We start from the raw sequence: 23,052 nt of genomic DNA on the forward strand, positions 1-23,052 counted from the left end.
TGTTTGAGAGACAAGGTCCAGGGGACGTGCGTCTGGTAGCTAAAGGCCTCAGTCTCATTTCTGTCTGAAGGTTTTTCTCTCTGTAGCTTCCCCCAAATACAACATTTCTCCTTTGCTCATGAGACTCTCTCAGAACATGCTCATTGACTAAATATGTGATGTTTCCCATCAAAAGCCAGGATTAGGTGTCAAACACCAAGGCAATGATAGATAATCTGTCAGGGCAGGAGACTTTCCTTCTTGTGTCTGCTCTCAATCTACCAGATGATGTTTGTTCATTGTCATTGAGAAACGGCAGCTATCAGAAGGAACAATAAAGCAAAATTCTATGTGGTTTTTACTCATTCACTCACAGAACTCTCATTGAGTTCCTAGTGCACAGGTGACTTTGCTTATATGTGGGAAATGTCTTGGATCCTCCCTGCCTTTAACAGATGCACAGCCTCACCAGTGAGGTTGAGACCTGAGATGTCCATGTGGGGAGCATCTGTGTTATGGCTGCACCGTGGAGCCCACTGATCCCTTTGCAATCAGAAGGGACCAGCCTGCCTTCTAGGAAGGGACCAGCCTGCCTTGGACTTGGGAATGAATATTCTGCCCAGTTGGCTGGAGCAGGGAAAAGGGAACATCCAGGTGCTCAATACCAAGAGGTTGATGTTGTCTCCTCCGTCTTTCCTTCCTGAACAAGACACACTGCTCTGTGAGCAGGTGACTATGTACCGTCTAATGCAGTGGGAATCCTTAAGCCTCATGTAACCTAGATTGAAGCTTTCCAGGGGCTTGGATGAATAATGAAAGCAAAGAGTCTGCTGGTACAAGCACCACTGAACACAAGAGGCTATTGCTGTATGACATCTGCAGGGTGGAGGCGGGAGTGTGGCTTCAGTTGCTTGCAATGACAAACACATAGTGACACTTTTAATGCACACTTTTTTTGTGCCTAAACAGTTTTCCTCCCTTCTTTTTCCTTCAAAAACATTAACGGGTTAATATTCTGAGAAAACAGTCCCTAAGAGTTCTGAATTATAAATCAAGGCCATCGGGAGCTTGCCTTGAGGTGAATCACTGTGTTCTTATAGTATCCTGAGTGTAGTGTGCAGTATGAGAAATCACTCAGTAATGAGAGTAGAAATCCCTTGTGGGGCTGGTATACTTCCTCAAGATGGCTGGTGGCAGGCAGAATCCAATACTAAGAAGTACAGAAGAAACCAAGGGCATCTGAGAGTGAAAAGAGTTACTCTTATTCCAGCTCTAAATTCAACTTACAAACATTTACTGTGCTTGTATGAATTATGACCTGTCTGTTTATAGCATCTACATTCCAGCAAGAACATTTGTCTCTGATTCAACAGTTTTCCTGTTCCCACCATCCATGTCTCTTTAACTTGAAGCTTTGCCTAAATTTTCAAAGCCCAAATTAAAGACAACTTTTAATGAGGAAATAGACACACCCCATGAATCAAACACGCTCCTGACTGTTCTTCACTTGCTGTGTTGGAGTCTTAGAGAAGTTGTTCCCATTTGAAAGGAAGTCAGTTACGCCCATCCGGGGATCGGAAATCTGATAAATTTAACAAGCAGCTGCAGACGGCATTGAAGGCTGCAGTGTAATTCTCCCTCCTCCTCAGCAACTAGAGTGCGTCTGAAGGAAGACATTAGATGTGTAGATGAGGAAGGCAGGATGCAGCTGAAAATGCTCAATTTTAGAAAGTTGGGAGCATTGTGGCTGCTCAGAGGGTACAGCGTTTACTGTAACCATCTGGCCTGGGAGGTGTGGTGTAGGAAGTTATGTCCTAGATCTAACTTTCAGTTCAGAGACCTTTAGGATGTCACTTAGGAGGCAATCTTGCTGACCAAGTTGGCCTGCTAAATAAAGCCCACAAAGAGGCATGCTGAATTGATAAAGCTTTATACCTCATCAAAGTTTGCCGAGGGAGAGAAGTTATGGTAATGAGCTGATGTTAATCCGTCACATAGCAGACATCAACAAATGTTGAATCCATGCAGATTTGTTGAAGTGAGTGCAATCACAGATCTTTTCCTGACTTGATCAAATAATTAAACTGCTAATATCCGTTAGAAAAGTGGTGCTTTGTTTATGTGATTAGGCAAGATATTTTTAGAGGTGAATGAAGACTAGAAATTGCACCCAAGTCTCTGCCCACAGAACATTTTATAGCTGTGTGTATCTGGAGACCATAACACGTTCATTTTGGGGATGTACCTTTAGTGAAATTCCTCAGTCATAGCCCGGAACAGCTATATAACAGGGATCAAATTCACTTAAGAAACACTGGATAAGCCCTTTTTTATCAATCTGTGAGCCTTATCAATGATAAATTACCATACCTGTCATTTGCAGAATTACCTTTCAATCTACCTTGTCTACCGATAATGTGGAGCAAGGAAGAAGAGATTATCAATCAGAGAACTTATGCATCTTGTGAGAAGTAAAAAAAGAAAGTGATAGTTACATTCTGAACAGTGGGGATGATATTTTTCACTTGCATTTGTCCATAGTTTAAAATGCAAGATAAAGATAAATTGAGACCATGTGGTGTCACTATTTAAAACCAAAACTGGGATGCAACCCTGGGGTGTGACAAATATAAAGTAAAATATTGATAGATGAGTCCTTTTTGAAAGCAAACTAAATAATTTTGTTGATACTGTGCATTTCTATAATCTCTTACAGAAAATCAAGGTTTGGTGAAAAGAGTTTAACCTACTTTCTTTCTACTGGGGGAAGTGACCTTTCTGAATATGTTGTCAAAAGTTTCATTTCCATGCTCAGAGGAGCCAGTGTGATGGAAATAATAAACTGCTTCATCTTCAGGAGACCAAGCCAGTGATCATGTGGGGTAAAGTCAATCAAGATCCATACCTTGTGTTCCTATCTGGAGAACCCAGAAACAAAATTATACATAATAGAAACAATTTACAGCAGAATATTATCAAGTAGATCAGAATGATGGACTATTCGATTAATGGTGCTGAGACAATTGGATATCCATACGCAAAATATTAAAATTAGACCTTCTTCTTAACACAAAAATACTTTCCAGGTAGACTACAGGCATAAGTGAAATTACAAATTTGAGAGAAAAATATTAAAGAATATCTAATTTTATGTAGAGAGGGATTAAAAAAATGCAAATAACACAGGCCATGGGGAAATATGTAGATTAAATTGAGTATATTTAAAATAAAATGTTCCCTGAATAATTGAAAGATACTTGAAAAACATGTAATGATTGGTACTTGGAATATATTTTTAAAGTACAAAATTCATTCAAAGACACAGACTAAAGATCAGAAAGTCAGCAGAAAAATGATATAAGACCTTAACAGACAAGTCACAGGGCAGGAGCCATGGGTGGACACTAAACATACGAATAGCTCCAGTAGGCCACCAATCACACCCTCTGGCTGCTAGGTGAGCACTGCAAAGGAAAGAAGAGGAAGCCAAGTAGAACACAGACCTTGCCCCACCATGTGGCCATAGCCCAGTGTTCAGAGAAAGAAGAACAAGTCAGCATAGGTTGAGGACTTCACTGCTACTCACACAATTGACCTCCTTATGGAACAGGAAATCGGTTCTCCTTCTAAAAAAAATCCTTAATTATTTTTTCTTTAGTGTTTTATTTTTTGGTGTTTTGTCTTTCTATGGAGACCTTTTTAAAAATCAGTTCTGATTAATTTAAATATATAGATTAGAACCAAATATCTCTGATTTTTTATTTTTTATTTTTATTTATTTATTTTTCATTTTAATTAATTAATTAATTAATTAAATTGTTTTATTATTCATATGTGCATACAAGGCTTGGGTCATTTCTCCCCCCTGCCCCCATCCCCTCCCTTACCACCCACTCCGCCCCCTCCCTCTCCCCCCCCAATACCCAGCAGAAACTATTCTGCCCTTATCTCTAATTTTGTTGAAGAGAGAGTATAAGCAATAATAGGAAGGAAGAAGCATTTTTGCTGGTTGAGATAAGGATAGCTATACAGGGAGTTGACTCACATTGATTTCCTGTGTGTGGATGTTACCTTCTAGGTTAATTCTTTTTGATCTCACCTTTTCTCTAGTTCCTGGTCCCCTTTTCCTATTGGCCTCAGTTGCTTTTAAGGTATCTGCTTTAGTTTCTCTACGTTCAGGGCAACAAATGCTAGCTAGTTTTTTAGGTGTCTTACCTATCCTCATGCCTCCCCTTGTGTGCTCTCGCTTTTATCATGTGCTCAAAGTCCAAATATAGGCTTTTATAGCTGTATATATCCCTATTTGAAGGTGATATGATACTCCTTAAAAGACTATGAAGACTCTAGACCAGAAGACCCTTAGATGTGGTACACACTTTCTGCTAAGTAGTAGGATACAAAGTCAACTACATAATAAATACTTTTTCTATTCACTAACAATAAATTCACTGAGAAAGATATCACAATAGCCTTAAAATATAAGTAAAATACCTAGGAATAAACAAACCTAATCACGATGTATAAGACCTCTGTGATTAACACTGTAAAATACTGAAGAAAGAAATTGAAGAAGTCACTAACAGGTGGGAAGACATCCATGTTCATGGTTTAGCAGACTTAATATTTTGCAAATGGCCACATTACCAAAACCATCTATGTTTCATTGAAATCCTAATAAAAATACAATGACATTTTTTAAAGAAATAGAAAAACGATATAAAATGCATATGGAATCACCTGACTTCAAATTATGCCACAGAACCACAGTAACGAAAACAACATGGTACTACAACAAAAACAGATACACAGTCCAGTGGAATAAAATGGAGGACCCAGATATAAACCCACACAGCTATAGACATCTGATTTTCAACAAAGGAGCCAAAACGCATATATGGGAGAAAAGATAGTCTCTTCAACAGTGGTGCAGGAAAAAAAGTGGATGTCCACATATAGAAGACTGCAACTACTCCCTACCTCTTACTCTGTACAAAAATCCACTCAAAATGGATTAAAGACCTTAATGTAAGATCTGAAACTTTGAAAATATTATGGGAGAACACTTAAAGATATAGGCATAGGTACTGACTTTAATACTTCAGGAAATAACAGTAAGAATTGACAATCTAAAAAGCTTTGTACAGCAAAGGAAACAATCACTAGAGGATTGAGATAGCCTACATAATGGGTAAGAAAAGCTTTGTCAGCTGTTAATCTGACATAGGATTAATATCTAGGATATATAATCAAAGAAAAAAATTAGATGCCAAAAGAAAAAATAATCCAACTAGTAAGCAGGCAGTTAAGAAAAGAGGAAGTACAAATGGCTAATAAAAAATGAAGAAATATTAAACATCTTTAGCCACAAAGGAAATGCAACACTGAGATTCTCTCTCACCCCAGTCATAATGGAGGTCAACAAGGAGGACAAACAACAAATGCTGGTGAGGATGCAGGAAAAAGGAGACCCTTTGCTTTGTTGGTGAGCATATAAATTTGTCCATCTCCTCTGAAGTCAGAATGGAGGTTGATCAAAAACTAAAAACAGAGTGTCATGTGATCTACCTTTACCACTCCCAAAGGAACCAAAGTTATCTTACAATGGAGATGCCAGAGCATTCATGTTTATTGAGCTCTATTCTTGATAGCCAAGTTATGGAATCAGCTCAGGTGCCCATCAGTGCATGAATGGGTAAAGAAAATGTGGCATATACATGTACAGAGTATTACTCGGTGATTAAGAAGATAAAAATCATGTATTTTACAGGAAAATGGACGGAGCTGGAGATCATCATGTTAGGCGACATAAACCAGACTTAGAAAGACAAATATCTTCTTTTTTTTCCTCATATGTGGAATCTAAAAATCCATGAAGTAGAGGGGGTATTATTAGGGTATAGTAAGGGGACCAGCCAAAAGGGGAAGGTGGGTAAGTGTGGTGGGGGTCACAAATATGATCAAGGTATTTTATATGCACGTATGAAAATATCATAATGAAACCCATTATTTTGTATAATTAATATATGTTAGTAATAGCAACAAATTGGAAATGTCCTCTATATTTGTCAATAGGAAAAGAATAAATTAATTGTGGTATATTCATAAAATGTTACTATTAAATAGAAAACTGAAAGAAATAGAACTATATACATGATGGATAAATTTCAAAAACATAACATTACAGCATATTGTAATTTAATTGCGACTTAAAAACCATTAATCCAATACTCAGTATTTTTAGGATGACATTCATTTATAGTAAAATCATTAAAATATGTGAGGGAATGATAAATATCAATTCAAGTGCATGATTAGTTTGGAAAGGGAGGAAAGTAGGGAAAAGAGAATACTTTGTAACAAGTGGTATCACTAAGTGACTAATAGGTATCATATTCTTGAAATATTTAATATAAAGTAAAAACCATAATAAATAGGAACCATCATATATTACTATTCATGTTATATTTTAAAATCTAAACTGTGTTCCTTGGTAAGGACATATTTCATAGACCTGAAAGGGACTTCATGACTGTACTTTAATGTAGTAAGATTGGGCTTACTTAAATAAACACAAATATGTGAAATATAAATAAGCAAAAACCAATCATCTCCTGCATTAATGAGCAATTCTCAAGGACGTTGTAAAACATTTAAAAAGTGGATAGAGGTTGTTATTTCTACCTTCATCCACCTCCTTTCTAACTCAGCCCTTCTACAACAATCCCTTGCACTTGCAGCCCCGAGCAAAGTGTATTGTGAACTCAAGTGAAATCTCAAAGATAAGCAGTGGAATGGGGACATGTCTGTAATCTGAGCTTTAAATACTAATGTATCAAGCCAGCGAGGGAGAAATGTCACAAATATTGCTAATATTTCCATAACTCTGAAGTCTTTTTCCTCCCACACTACATTTCTATTTCTCACAGTACATTGAGTCACGGAGTCTATGACCAAAAGAGAATTACTGCATGGAGCTCTATACCTGATGCAAATAATGGGTACTTTCTGCTGTGACTTGCAACTGAGTTCTTCCTTCTCATCATCTGAGCTCTTATCATCCAGATGTGACTGGGGACATTACAAAATCCCACTGTCTTAATCTTCCTGGGTTGCTATAATAAAATACCACAGACTGGGTGGCACCAACCCCCAAAATGTCTTTCCCTCTGTTCTGGAGATCACAAGTCCAAGATCTGGTTCCAGTTGATTTGATTGCTGGTGAGGCATCTTTTCCTGGGTGGCAGATGGCCACCTTCTCACTATGTCCTCCTATGGCAGGGAGAAAGAGAGCTTTGGTGTCTCTCTTTATAAGGATACTGATCCTTCAGAGCAAGAGCTCACTCTTAGGGTTAATTTAACCTTAGTTACTTCCTTACTCCAAATGCAACCACAGTGGGGTTTAAGACTACAACATATGACTTTTTCAAGGACACATACATTAAATTCAAGTAAGGTAATTGTGATCCTTGTGTTACCCTGGCAACAACTATTGTCATATGCCAATTTTCAGAGTCCTGCAGATGATCGATAAATTGTTTGGATTGCCACCCCCACTTCCTGTGCACATCGAGAACATTGTCATCCACTTTGGACCCTCAAGGAGAGGTATGAAAATAGAGCTATGCTATGTTGTAGTGGAAAGATGGAAATTTAGGTGAAAAAATTGGAAAATACTAAACTAATATGTAATATGGCTACTATTTCAATTACTGGATAAGGAGTAACGCTGAAACGTGGAGACAGAATTGATATTTGGGTTTCCTGTTTCTCCACGGAGTACTGATAAAATACGAATGCTCAGCACACAATGAATGACTAATAAAAATGTAATTTACTAAGTGAACAAATGCCTGAAAATCTGTTATTGGTGTGCTGCCATAGCTTAACTTGGTTTGATGGGTGACTTGTTGAGAGCTTTTATTTCTGAACATACTATGGCCTATTTTCCTAAGCCTGGCACGTTCCTTACCATTCTCCTGCTTTATGTACATGGAGAACATAATTACTATTTAACATCTGAAAAGCAAATAGATGTCTTGGGTGCAGAAGGATGGTACCAAGGCTACTCATTTATAGTGTTATTTTCCTATGTCCTCATTTTATTCTTTGACTTATCCTTTGGGATCTAATCATTATTTGCTCCTTGTCAATCAGAAAGCCCTAAAGAACCTGAAAAGAATAAATAAAATGATGTCTCCTATGGGTAAATGCTTTGTAAGAACTAAAAAGAATTGGCTTTGGTCACATACTTTATTAGTAATGATAAACAAAAGAAGGATCACTGCCAGTTGTCTTTGCTTTCTAAGACCTCCAAGATGACAGGTGTGAAAGGAAAAGGGAGTTCTTTGGGGCCTGGGCTGGCTGTGGAGAAAGGCTACTGACAGCTGGGTCTGAGGAGAACATGGATAGGCAGGATTCCTGTTAAGTGATACTAACTGAAGATCTTTTAAAAACAGTATTGTGCTGGGAGTACATTGTGGCATTGCAAAAGTTCTCACAATCTATAAACTACATCATGGTTAATTCACCCCCCCACCATTCTCTTTTATCCCCCCTCCCCCAACTGAAGATTTTACAACCAAAAGAAAACTCTTTATCCCTGACCTTTCTACCTGGCTATGTCTGTTGGAGACATCAAAACAGCCACTTTGAAACTCTGAGTTTCTTAGAGAAACTGTCCTTTATAGACTTGTCCAACTGGGAGGATGAAGTGGAAAACAAGCTCTCTGTAGCTAGATCACATCAGGTCCAAGTCATGGTCATGCCACCTACCAGAATGCAATTCACCTCTCTAGTTTTACTTCTCTGATCTCCAGTTTTTCATCAATGAAATGGGGGCAACACCTGCCTGGTTATCACACAGGCAGCCTAGGGAGGTGCCTGGCCCTGTGCCTATGCTTGGGAGATGCTTAGTATCTATGTGTTCCTTTCCTATGGAAGGTTGTAAATCTGAATGGTTGTGAGGCCAAAGCATCCATGTCAAAGGGGATCTAAGATTTCTTGTGGCCTGCCAGCTACCTAGTGCCGGCTTAGACCTTCACATTCAGACCTGTGTTCATGTTTCTCTGATGGAATCCTGCATGAGTACATGTCTACACTTTAGTTTTGTCTACATTAGAATGGCAGCAGATGGTACTGTGTTTCTATTATGTGATCTGGACTCTCACAAGCTGTTCCAATGATGTGTCATGGAAGTGTCCAGCCATTTGCTTATTTGTTAGGGTACAGAGGAAATCAGGGACACAGGGTCACTAGGGACCAGGAGGGAGAGGGAGGCCCATCCTGCATCAATGCAACTGAGTCATCTAGTTACCTTCACTACTGTGCTCTGTGATTAGCACTGACAGTTAGGAGGCCTGCTTTCATGAGACTACATATCTTAAAATATATTATGACTGCTATTTATGTGGTTATGTTTAGAGTGTTCTGCCTGTCATAATTTAGTGAAAGACTTCTTTTTAGAAGACAGACAAGAAAGTGAAAATATGGAGAAGTAGTGAAGATAGTTCTGTATGTGCTGTATGTGTGTGAGAGAGAATAAGAGGAGAGAGAGAGAGAGAGAAGACATCGTAAAACTGAAAAGGTTGTACAATCTCATAATAATTTTCTCCCTACACTTTTTGAAAATTTATTGCTTTTAGAGATAACTATTTAAAGGAAACTATTTTTGAGATTTTTGTGTAGTGATGTAGATAGAACAGAGTAAAGAAAAATTGTGATAGAAATCAGATAATTAAAAAAGTTGAAGAGCATTTGTCTCTTTTGTAAGAAACCACCATTCATTTTTCAAATTTGGTTTCCATTTGTCTGTAATTGACCTTTGACACAGGGCAGGCTAGTCCAATGGGTAAGAGCATTGATTTTGTCATGCAATCGACTTAGTATCTATCCTGTGCTCTGCTACCTATTAATTGAGTCACCTTGTATGTGTGAGTTATTTCCCGAAGCCTCACTTTTCTCATTTGTAAAATGTCAGCTGTGAAATGACAGTTGATTCCTCACAAAATTGCTCTATCAAATAGGACAGTGGCACCTGGCCCATGATGAATGTCTGTCAAATATGGTTATCATTTCTTTGTGTTTATCTGAGTGGTGCATTATAATGGATCATGCCAGTGTGTTATTATTTAACACTTGGCTGAAAAGTGAAAGGCAAAATGGGCCCAGAAACTCAGGTACCAGGCTTGGAGATGAAGTGCTATAAGACTCGGCACTTTTTTTTGCTTCTTTGATTCTCTTTGTACTCAGTTGAATCACACCTTTGGGAAAGTAAAAACTAACCTCATCCTAAAACCTAGAAACTCCTACTGTGACATAAAATACTTTTTCTCTCCTTCTGCATTCCTTTTGATTTAAAATAAGTTATGATTATAAGATTTTTCATTTTTCCTCTTTCAGTCCATTTATTCGATCATTTCAACAAACCCTTCCTTAGCATTATGCTGGATATGGCTAGGGGTCTGGGAAAAAAGGAGGGAAAATACAAAGATGGGTAAGACCAAGCTCTGGTTTTGGGAGACCTCACAGACCTACGGGGATGTGGTCATGACAGTGAATGTTCTTGGTGTGGGGTGCAAAGAGCTCAGATGGGGGAACTCACAGAGGAGAGCTCCCCACCCCTGCTGGGGGCCAGAGACTTCACAGAAGCTGTGTCCACCGTAAGAAAAGTTATACCTGACACTTGTTAAAAACCGGCAAAGTAGACCTTATCAAGACTGGTGCAGTAGAAGCGAACTTGGTTCCACTGAAACACAGATTAGGGTAGGTTTTAAAAGGTACAAAGTCCTGAAGTTTGGTCAAGAACACTAATACAACTTAGCTTATTGCATGGTGCCTGCTATTGAGATTGGACTACCCTCCTGAAGAGACTCCAGAGGTCAGTAATGTCTCCCTCCCCTCCTCCCTCTTCCCTTCCTTCCTCCCTCCCTTCTTTCCTTCCTCCCTACCTCCCTTCCTTTCTTCCTGTGTTCATCATGAGTATATTGCTTTCATGTCTTGGGAGCCTTGCTGGGCTAGCTGATTCCTGAGGCACTGTTGATCCCTCCCCCCATAGCTGAGTTCAAATCATCCAATCCTAAATTGCCCAGTCTGCTTCACCTAGCCCTTCCAGGGAAGCACAAAATAAGCTCTAGGCTTTCTCCCTTGCTTCTTCTGCCTCCTGAATGGCCCCGGTGCTTCACCCCATGATCCTGTCACAGATTGCTAGTCGGGGCTGGGGCGGAATTAGAAGTGGCGCTTGGCACTCTTCTCAGCTCTCTTCTGGAAAATGGCACCCAACTCTATGTTATCATCTAGGCAGCAAGGACAATACTGCCGAAATTCTTTTCAGTGAAGTGATTCTCCTTTGCTCAGAGTTCCAGCCTGGGGGCTGTGTGTCCAGTGTAGGTGAAGATGTCTCTTCACGCACATGCGGACGAGTCGGTGAGGAGGTGCTGTGGGAGGTAAGGACGTGCCCAGTGACAACTGGGGAAGGAGTGTCATTACAGTGTGATAGGAGGAGACAGTGTGCTTGTGTTATGGGTTGATTGTGTCCCTTGAAGGTGTCCACAGCCTGACCGCCAGTGCCTGTGAGCATAACCTTATTTGGAAATAGGGTCTTTGCATAGGCAGTCAAGTAAAGAGGGGGTCACAGGTTAGGCCCTTGTCCAACACTACTGTGTTCTTATAAAAAGGGAAATTTGGGCACAGAGACAGACACTCCTAGAGGAGAGAAGATGGCCACATATAAGCCAAAGAGAGAAGGACTTCTTTCTCACAACCCTGAGAGGCAACTACACTGCAGACACCTTACTTTGGATTCCCAGCCTCTGGGACTGTGGGAGAATAAGTGTCTGTTATTTTAATCCACCCAGTAGTGTTACTTTGTTACACCACCACAGGAAACTGATCCACTTTCTTTCCTACCGAGTTCTCTAACATTCTGGATATTTTTTTCTTCAGGAAGATGTCTGGGAAACCAATTCAAGTTAAGAGGGTATTTGCTAGAGACCCAGGGTGGCCAGAGAAAAAGGCAAATGAGCAAGTCTTCAACGACAGCAGCAAAAGTCAACTATAGAAGCATAGACCAGGGATGGGAGTGCATCACTTTCTTCCTAGTCTCTTTTTCTTTCTTTTCTTCCGGATTCTTTGTCCCTTTCCTTAGCTTTCCTGTGTTGAGGAACACTTTGGAATCACAACCTTGTGACTCCCCACCAGAAGAAAAGTCAGATTTCTCTCCTTTTTTCAGGGATATGCTGGGAGGACCCATCAGTTGAGCTCAGAGATAGGGACTTTGGCTTTCCGGGTGTGGTGTAGCCTGATGCAGGCACAGGGGAGGAGCTGGCACTGAAGTGTGCAGGCTGCCGCTGTGGTCTCCCTGTCTCCCTTGTTAAGAACATTGGGCTGTGCAGTGAGAACACAGGCCTTCCTCCCGTGATTTGTTTCTGTGACTTTTGGGACGTGTGTGTGTGTGTGTGTGCGTGTGCGTGAGTGTGACAGGTTCCATCTGGTTGTCACTTCTAACCCTTTGGCCTGGGCTTCTGTCCTAAGCATCTCCTCCAGCCATTTCACGACTCCATTCTCCTCCACTGCACACAGCTCCTGCCTTCCCTCCTACAAGCTCAGCCAGCTATGGCTCCTGGTGTTTCACTAACTTGAGTGGAAGTGTGAGAAGAAAGTGAGGCTCTTGTGATACTAAAAGAAAAACATAAAGCTGGTTGCCAGAAGCTACCACTGGACTGGGGTCCATTTGTTATGATCCTTGTCTGGGAAGCTCAGTGGAACAATTCTTCCCGTGCCTGACCTTTCCAGGCTGTGTAAGAGCCTTGCTCTCATCTCCCAAAGAGCGCCTCCTTCAACTCTCTTCTCCCTGCATCAGTCTTCAGCCTCCAGAGAGAAAAAAATCAGGTCCTCCCCAATACCAGCCAGAGATCAATTTTCTTTTCCTCCTCAGAAGTAGTGAGAGCAGAAGCACCCATGTTCTCCCTTCCACATATCACTATGACACAGAGGATGCTCACGGTCCAGATGCACGGTACTACCTGTACAAGCAGCCCACATCTCTGAAGTCACCAAATATTTGGAAGGTTAATTGAAAAAAATCAGTTAAGTGTGTGTGTGTGTAAATCAAAAGACAATGTTGCATGCAGACCCCAAGGACTATAACTTAAAAATGTAATTTCATTCAACAAACTTCGAGTGCAGGAGCAAGCACTGTGAGTACAGGTTTCAGTTCTGTGTCATCTCTCTTCAGAAACCACACTCACGCCATTAACTACACTTTTAGGTTTTACTTTTTTAAAAAAATGTGAAATGAAAACTTAAAGACACTTGGAAAGGGATCGGAGTGCAGAATCCTTCAAAAACAACCTGTGCATGTTGTATTGGTTTTGGTGTGTTGGGCTAATGTGATTCCTGGTTAGAAAAGACTTGCTGTGGTTCCATGTGAGGCGCCTTTCTTTCCGTACTCATTCCTGGGATCATATTGTGTCATTTGGAGCAATGTTACTTTGTACCATGAGGTTGTAACCCTTCCTCATCTGCCTTGACTCCTATTGCTGTCCCCTACAGATTCCCATCCTCTTGGTTGCCCTTTAGCAGACAGATGTCCTTGTGAACTAGAAGGTTCTTTCTGCCTTTTATATTGAGCTAAGTGAGGCTAATCTATAAGTCTCATTCTTCCTCTCACTTTCTCTGCACCGTTTTTCAGTGATTTGTGCATGCTGCTGAGTACGTACCTGGTTTGTTTCTTTTGACTAGATTATCACAATCCACAGTGAGTATCACCCTGAACATCTCTTTTCCATTCTCCTTGTGATAAACAGCACTTCATTTATTTCTTGCGGCATAGCAAAACACCCCCAATGCTTGTTTGTGCCTTAAGACAACTGTTGACAGCATTTTGGGAGCTGAGAAGTTCTGGTCTTGCCTATGGTACCTCATGTCACTGTGGTCATCTGGTTGCCCAGCTGAGGCTGGATGCCCTAAGGTAGTCTCATAAGTGTCTGTGCTGGCTGTCTTCTGAGCTGTTTGTCACCAGAATGTAGCAAGATAGGCAGTGGCTTTACCCGATCCCCGTGCAAGAACATTTCAAGCTTCTGCTTGGAGCATGTTGGCTAAAGTCCTATTGGTAAAAAGATTTCAAGTGGCCAACTTAAGAGAGTGCATGAGGATGGATCCTCCCCAGTGTGGGATTCTGGGAGGCACCTTTCACTGGGACCTTGGTTAACTTACTTACCACAGACACTACGGTTGGCCTCTAAGGTCCTGCTATCCAGAAAGCTGGATATCCCTGTGCATGGAACAGGGTGAGAACCCCCACCTCTAACCTGGAAAATGCAGCTAGGAGTTGGGCTGCAGGATCCTGGAGCACATGTGTACACTTTTGTTGACCAAATTGCACCCTTTTGCATTTTGGAACTGCATTACAGTTTATACTCTACCAGCTACACATAAGAGTTGCTACTTCCTACTTTCTCCTCAGCATAGGACATCAAATCTCTTACTAACATTTTTTTCATTTTGATCATTGTAAAGTAACAGACATACTATTTATTTCATATTTCTTTGGTTTCTTGTGTGAGATTGGGTATACTCAATGAATTCATATACTCACTTAGCCACTTTGGCTCTTCTTTAAGTTCATTTTCACTTGCTGATTTGCAGGACCTCCTTTTTACGTATTCTAGTCATTATGCTTTGCAGTTTTTTCCATATGCTTTGTGTTTTTGCACTCAAAGTTTTTCCCCTCCATATCTAGATCATAAAAAGATTTCGAAACATTTACTTCTATTAGTCTTTAAGTTTTGTACTTTACATGTAGGTCTGTAATTTTTATGTGATATAAATTAGAAATCTAACTATTTCTTTGTTTATAGAGTATGCCAGGTTTTCTTGTCAACTATTGCTAAAATAACCTGTTCTTTACCATTTTTCTTGTAAAGTAACAGGCAGATTTGTGATCTCATTCTTCTGTCTCATGGGAGTATTTGTCTGTTTTTGTGCTGGTACTGCCTTTGTTACAGGACTTTGTTGTATGTTTAATATCTGACAGGGAGAATTCTCTGCTCTCCTATTTTGAATGTTTATTTAGTCATTTGGGAATTTCTGTTATTCTTTATGTATTTTAATATGAGTTTGAGGAATCCTTCAAAAATGTTTTGCAATGCTGATTAGGATTATAGTGGATTAATGGGTTATTTTTGGGGGCAAATTAACATTCCATAAGCCCCATAATAATAAAAGCAAAATGTTAGTTGCAAGCAAACATAAGAGAAATTGGAGCACTGGTTAAAGCCATTAAATCCCTTGATCCAGGTGAAGGTTTTAACAGATTCTCAAACCCACACGTTAACTTATTCTGTTTTATCAAGCACCGATTTTGTCATTTTATATTTTTACATTGACGTCCATTTTTCTCATTTACTAAATTTATTCATATAAAATTGTTTGTGATGCCATTGTGCATGTTGTATGTCTTGTGTATGTTCCCTTCTGTCTGCTTCTTATTTATTTCTACCCTTCCCTTAAAAAATTAATCTGGGCAGAAGTTTTTCTGCGTTTGTAAGTGAATAAGTTGTTATTTGGGTAATTCTGTCTACTTGTTTTTGTTGACATCATTGACTCTGTCCTTACATTTTAAAATGATTTCTGTTTTCTACTTCTATTTTACTTAAATCATTACTTCAAAGTTTCCTCTTTCTCCTTTCTATCGCTAACGTTGTACAAGCTCATTGGTACCGTTGCCAAGAATTCTTTGCCCGATGCAAGGTCACGAGATTTTCGTCAATGTTTTCTTCTGGACTCTTTATTGTTTAGGCTATCAAGTTTTGATCTATGGGTCATTTTGTGTTAATTGGTTGGTGTAGCGTATGGTAATGTTCTAAGGTCTTTTCTTGTTTTTTTTTTTTGCATATTTATATTTAATTACCCTAGCAACAGTTGTTGAAAGGACTGTTCTTTCTTCCCATTAATTATCCTGGAAACTTTGTCAAAATTAAAGTGACCCTTTCATAAGAGTTTATTTCTGGATGCTTAACTCTATTCCATTGATTTAAATGCCTATCCTGGTTCAAAGCCACTGTCTTGATTAATGTAGCTTTATAGTGAATTCTGAAGTTGGAAAGTGCATGTCCTCCAACAGTATCCTGGTCAAAATCGTTTGGGCTATTGTAGATCCTGTGTATTTCCATAGGAATTTTAAGATTAATTTGTACATTCAACCAAAAGGTCTACTGGGATTTCAAAAGGGTTTGGGATAAATTTATAGACAAAGTTGGGGACACCTGCCATCCTATTGATATTGAGTCTTCTGATGTTTGAACACGGAATATGTCTTCATTTGTTTAGTTCTATTCTAATTTCCTTCAGCAAAGTTTTATATCTTTTTAAAATAGTTTCTAGTATAAAATTCTTCATGTTATTTTGTTAACGTTATTGCTGTTGCATTTTTTTGATGGTTTTGTGAATGGAATTGATTTTTTAAAGCTCATTTTCAGATTGTTTGTTACTAACGTATGTAAGTATAATTGACTTTGTATATTGATTTGGGGGCTTTCATAAACATATTAAGTTGTTCTAGTAGTGTGTGTATATATATATGTTTTTCTTGGAATTTTTTTTCAACATCTAATACCATAAAATAGTGCTACTTCACTTCCAAATTAGATTCTTATGTTTCCTTCCCTTTTCTTTTCCTTCTTTCTCCCTTTCCACCTTTCCTTCCTCTTCCTTCTCCCACACTTCTCCCTTCCCTTTCTCTTCATTCTCTTTCATTTTCTTTTCTTATTTCATTGGCTAAAATCATTCAGTTCAGTGATAAATAGAAGTTTCTGATCTCATTGCCAACCTTAAGGGACAAACCATTCAGTCTTTCATCAACAAATATATGATCTATTGGCTTTCCATAGGTGTTCTTTATCAGGTTGAGGAAGTGCCCTTCTATTACTATATTTTTGAGACTTTTTGTCATGAATTTTTTATTTTTTCAAATGTTTTTTCTGCATCTCTAAGGTGATCTGTTTTTGGAATTTTTTTCTCTTAATGTAGTTAATTGTAGTAATTGATTTTCAGATATTAAACTAACTGCATTTTGGGGAAAATATCTCTTGGTCAAAATGTATAATCTTTTTTTATGTTGCTGAATTTGGTTTGTTAAAACATTGCTAAGGATATTTGTGTCATAAATGAAGGATATTGACCTGTAGTTTTCTTGTCTAGGAGTGTCTTTAGCTTTTCAATGCTTGTGTAATAGGATCACATGAGTATACTAAGAGATTGATATGCCTATTGACTGACTTGAGAAGTCCAATTTTCTGAGATTGTGAGGGATTTCTATTATTTTTTTCTTTAAATACTCAATAAAATTCATCAGTGAAGTAATTTCTCTCTTCTTATAAGGATGCCTGTTGTTGGATGAGGGCCTGAATGAAAAATCAAGGAAAATCTCCTTGTATTATGTAACAAAGCACCCCAAGCTGGGTAGATTAAAACAGTATAAATTTATTCTTTCATAGTTCTGAGGACCTGAAGTCCAATGTCAAGGTGTTGATAGGATTGTTTTCTTCTGAGCTGTGAGAGAGAATCTGTTCCAGCTCCTGGTGGTTGCCAGAAACATTTGGCCTTCATCAGGATGTAGAAGCATTGCCCAATCTCTGCCTTCTTCAGTTGGTAATTTCTGCAAGTCTGTGTCCAAATTCCTCCATTCATGAGGACACAGTCATATTGGACTGGGGCCTGTCCTATTCCAGTAGGTTCTCATCTTAAATTGATCACATTTACAAAGACCCTATTTCTAAGGAAGATCTCCTTCACCAGTTCTGGGGATTAGGAACTCAAGATTTATGGATTCACAACTCACGCAGAAGGGATAGTGTTGCTGTTTTACAATTGTGTGGTAGTGAGAGGGTCTTTTGGTGGCCTGTCCCGGGCAACGTAACAGAACAAATCACAGGATAGGAAACTCCAAGTGCCTCCCTGTCCACCTATACCCTGGACCTCATTTTCTCCCCACACCGGACAGGCTTCCCTTCCCTCTGAGGTTTGATTAAAATGATTTAAATAAGCTGGGTGCCAGTGGCGCATGCTTGCAATCCTAGCTACTTGGGAAGCTGAGATCGGCAGGATCACAGTTTGAGGCCAGCCTGGGAAAACAGTTCATGAGACCCTACCTCAAAAAAACCCAGCTAATAAAAGAGCCAATGAATTGGTTCACATGGTAGGGTGCCTGACTAGCAAGCATGAGACCCTGGGTTGAAAAACCAATACCACAAAAACAAACAAAAAAATGATTTAAATAAACTAAACTAAAAAAAAAAGTTGTTTAAGTAAAAACTAAAAGTCATTTATTTACTAAAAACTATAGTAGAGAGACAGCTCATCCTTTCTGGATACAAACAAAGCTCAGAAAAACTTATGCCTTTAGGTAAAAAAGCAGAGACAAAATATTATTGCCAGAACTGCAAAGTTTGCATATTTCCCTGTTTATTTTTGGTGGTATTGGGGATTGAATTTAGGGCCTCATGCTTGCTGGGCAGGCACTTTACCACCTGAGCCACACCCATAGCTCTTTTGTTTTTAAGATACAGTACCACATATTTTGTATTCATGTATGAAAACAGAAGAATGAAACCTGCTGAAATTGTAGGAAGAAGAGAGGGAACAATGGAGGGGGTAAATCTAACTAAGATAAATTATAAGCACATATGTAAATATCACAGTGTATCCCCCTGTACAACTATTGTGTGCGAATAAAAAACTGATACAGTATTATACTAGTTTTGCCCTGGTTGGGTCTTGGATCATGATCTTCCTATCTGTTTCCCATGTAGCTGGGACCATAGGCATTTGCTGCTATGCCCAGCTCAAGGACTGCAAAATTTAAGGGTGCCACCTCACTAGAATTATAAGGTTTTTAGAGTTTGAAAGAAGTGGTCACTGAGCATGCCACCACTGCCTGACTACAGAGTCCAATGTTCTTTTGCTGGAAACAGCTTTTGCAAGGGCAGCTTCATAATACTGAACAGCACCTGGATTTCTTCAGAAGGGACAGTGTCAGAACTCTCAACTTCTTCTTTGTTGAGAGTTCTTTTACCTATAGTTGCTCTTTTCTCAGCTAGAAACTAGAAGTTGAACAGGTAAACCACTGACTGGGGTGAGAGGTGGAGAAAATCAAACCATGCAGAAAGGAAGGGAACTAATGGAATGGGTTGAATGGTTGGAGCGTGCGACATGTAGTCTTTTGTACTTGAATAAGTTCAGCTGTCCTTTTCAGGTTCTGGGCCTTGGTCTTTACCTCTGTGGGTTGTAGCATCAGACCAAGAAAGGAGCTAGCACACTAATTACCATCTTTTCAGGACTGTAAAATCATCCCCGTAGAATTTTAGGTCCATTATTTTATTATCAAAATGTTTAAACTTGCAGAAACACTGAAAGGGTCTTTTTAAAAATATGGAATGCTTCATGAACTTGTGTGTCATCCTTGGACAGAGGACAAGTTACTCTTCTTGGTCTCATTCTAATATTAGTATCTGTGCTGCCAAAGTGGGCACATTGAAAGACTTTTACACTGAACCCTAATAAACACTGCACCAAAATTCTTTAATTAATTATTGGCTGGATCTCTTTAGATTTTAATATCACTTCCCCTAATCTTTTACATCTGTGTTTGTTCTCAATAACTGAGCTAACAAATCTTCAGCAGTTCATCTTTGAATTTTTCTAAGCACTCAGATTTATAGAAACAAGTACTGCTGTTTGTTTGCACCACATTTGTATGTCATTCAGTTGGGTTAGAAAACCAAAACTGTATACCACCACACCGTGGTCACCAACATCTCAGTGTTGGAAGTAGCTGAACCCTCTGCTGAGCTGGGTGGAGTTCCTCAGCTGCAGTGCACTCTGGATCTCAGTCTGAGCTTCTACAGAGGAACAAGGAGCATCAACACCCTGGAGAGATGATGACTGGAGGTCAGGTAAGAGAACCTCTAGCACAATCCCATGGGTGGCATGTCTTGTTCTGCTGGTTCTGTGCTGAGATCTGTTTAGTTTCTGGTCTTTTCTTCAGAGTGAAGTGTAGAAAAGTGATCAGTCTGTGTGAGTTTTTGGGCAAGTTGTACTGTGAGACCCACAAACACACCCATGTTGTAGATGGTCCCACCTCTGTCAGTGTTTAGAAAGAAACAAACTAACAAAAAAATTAACCTTTGGCTAGGCCAAAGGTACATTTACATTCCTTTACCAAATAGTGGGGGTAACACCAGGGCTTCCAGGGCCTGCTTTGAGCAACCTGCCTACACTTGCACGACTGTCATGTGTCACTGAGAGAAGCACATACACCTGCCATGATGAACATGCATGAACAACAAAACTGAAAGTTTTCTGGCTTTGATGTTTTCAATGTCCATATACTACCTTCCACAATGGGAAGGAGCAGCCTGCTGGTGATTTAAAATCAGCAGCTCATTGCCATATCACATCCCTCCTCATGGAGACCATCACTATCACTCCAGTACTCCTTCTAAGTTTCAATGTAATATGCACTTCCTGTTTGTGCCATTATCACTTTTGATTGGTCTTCCTGTCATTCTTCAGGTTCTTCTCCTAAGGTCCCCCAGGTAGTGCTGCTAGCATGTTCTTCATGGTCACCTGTGGTCCAGAGAGTAGAGTGCTCACTTGTCAGCATGAAGTGCGCTTTCAAATGATCTGCCTCTGATTTTCACACCCTCTTTACCTTCTCCTATTTCTGCTTCCCATACAGGTTTAAACAGCCTTCTGCAAGCAGGCTGCCTAGTTTTGCTCTTCCTTCAGTTTCCTCTTTGCTACCCACACCCTGATTGTCCTCCAGGGACCACAGCAAATGTCACAGTCCTGTGACAGACCCTCCTTTGTCCTTGCTCCCTGTGTAATCCATTCCTTCAGTGCCTCACCTGGGCAGTCTACCTGTGTTAATGGCAATTCACATGGCGAATGCTCCTGTTCCAAGATGAGCTCCCTGTGAGGACAGACTTGATGTCCTCGTTTTTGTCCTGGGCATCTCTCTTGGTTACTGTGTCTAGTCAGTGCTCAGAACATCTTTGTTGATTTGAGTTACATAGTGTTTATTAAGTGACCATGACTCCTGGGGTCATTTTGTATCCATACTATAAGAGCTTACACAGTTAAGTGTGGAAATCTTTCTATTCCTAATGTATTTGCAGAAATACTGTTGATTAGTAATTATGCTATCTGGAATCATCCCTGACTTCCTTCATTGCAAAGTGAAGCTAAGCCATACAGCTGTCCTCAGGTTGGGCAAGATGAGTGTCTATAACCCATAAATCTATAATGCCATATCTCAATGACCTCTCTGAAAGAAAGCAGCAAAAAGATTCTTGATATACCTTAGAAGCTTCTAGATTTGCATGCCATTTGAGACCTGTCACATTTGATTTTGCCTCAAATGTAGCATGACCCACTTGCATGTAACAGAAAGCACCGTGTATAAACAATTCATTTATTATCATGTAAGATGAAAAATTGATGCCTGTGACCTCTTAGGTCACATCCCTGAGATAAGCCAAAGGGTAAGGGAACTGTTAAAAAGTACACTTTGCAGAGAATGGTCATGAATTCCAGCATCTTTACACCAAAGGCTTATCTAGGCTCCCACACCCAAGCCAGAGGCTTGGACAGATGGTCAATTCCTATGCCACTCAGAGCTCCAGGTCCTATTGCCAAGAAGTTTATTTTGATTATTGCGTAGCATCATCACCAAAGTCTAACATGTAGTACCTTTTGTTAAAGAGAACTTTAAAATTACATATATATATATATGCAGATATATATGAATATATGTTAAAGATAGCTAATAATTGTACCCAGCACATAATTTTCTGAACTGTCTCTGAAATCATCACTTTTGTTGTAAAGAAATTACCCTCACTTTCCAATCTTCTGTTGTGACTGTTTATTACCAAACTATATAGGAGTGATGAATGTAACTAACTAAAATTTATCATAAATGTGACAGAGGCAGTGAAAGCAGAGCACGAAAAAGTTTGGGTTGCTTAATTTTTACTTGCTGGTCATTTGTTTACTCACTGAACTCATCTGCTCAACAAATATTTGTTGAACATCCTTTTATACTGGTCTCTAGGAAACATCACTGAATAAAACAATTTGTCCTCCCAAGGAAACAATAATCAGATGGAAAGAAGTGACTTGTTTCTAAGAAATGATCATACAAGGCAGAGCCAGATAAATACCAGAAGGGAGTTTTGGAGACTTGTAAGCTTGTTTTCTTCCAGGAAGGAAAGAACTCACAGTTACTAAGCAAATAATGAGTACAAAAGACCACTAGCTGTACAATATGCTTTCTTCCTAGAACTTATCATCAGTGGTGGCCATCTTATTTGTTTGCATGTTTGCCTGTTTGAAGTTTGTTCCCACCCCTCCCATTAGAATGGAAGCTCAGAGACCTTATCTAAATTGCTTATCCTTTGTGCCAACAACAGCACCTCACATGCAAGGGGCAATCATTAATTATGTTTTTAATGAATAAAGATTAATAAAAAAGAGAGGTTAGAAATATGTAACTCCTAAATTGGTTGATTTTCTCCAGTAAACATGGGTTTGGGGATTGACATGGGAAAACGGCTAATTCCCGTATAGAACCTTCACATATTCCTCCCAAGAGGCACAAAAGGAAACCTGAGAGGTAGTAATTCTTCACCTGACATCTATGAAGCACTCACTGCACTGCAGATATGCTTGATGTTGTGTTTACAAAGTTGTATTTGAGACAATTCTTGAAAAGAAAATTCTCATAGAATAATGGAGGAAGTCAATCTGCACAGAGAACTGTATTACAATGTATTTGTATTAGGATCTCCAGGGAATCAAAGCAATGGGATGTACACCCCACCCAATGCCAACGTGCTAGCTTGAAGACACTCAAAGGAGGCATCCCAGCAATTTTCAGGGATAAGATACAATGTTATTAACTATTATCAGCACAGTGTGTTATGGATCAACTTATACCTTCTGTCTAACTGAAAAACTTATAAAACTAAAAATTGCACGTATTTATGGTATGCAACATGAACTTTTCAAATATGT

General features: G+C 39.4%; 2 long non-coding RNA genes and 1 other non-coding gene across 4 annotated transcripts in view; 1 reads left to right on the forward strand and 2 right to left on the reverse strand.

Moving 5' to 3' along the window:
• The window catches only part of LOC141422443 (uncharacterized), a 129,112-nt gene that overhangs the window by 46,196 nt on the left and 59,864 nt on the right, over positions 1–23,052 (reverse strand). The gene's annotated exons all lie outside the window — the stretch shown is intronic.
• LOC141422861 (U6 spliceosomal RNA) lies at positions 19,399–19,505 on the reverse strand. The gene has a single exon (XR_012447571.1). It is a non-coding gene; the product is annotated as a U6 spliceosomal RNA (small nuclear RNA).
• The window catches only part of LOC141422444 (uncharacterized), a 98,253-nt gene continuing 94,981 nt past the window's right edge, over positions 19,781–23,052 (forward strand). The window contains exon 1 of the long non-coding RNA XR_012446978.1: positions 19,781–19,928. This is a non-coding gene — a long non-coding RNA (uncharacterized lncRNA). The remainder of the gene's footprint in view (positions 19,929–23,052) is intronic.

The sequence above is a fragment of the Castor canadensis genome, chromosome 4, assembly GCF_047511655.1.
Source record: "Castor canadensis chromosome 4, mCasCan1.hap1v2, whole genome shotgun sequence".
Taxonomy (NCBI): Eukaryota; Metazoa; Chordata; class Mammalia; order Rodentia; family Castoridae; genus Castor; species Castor canadensis.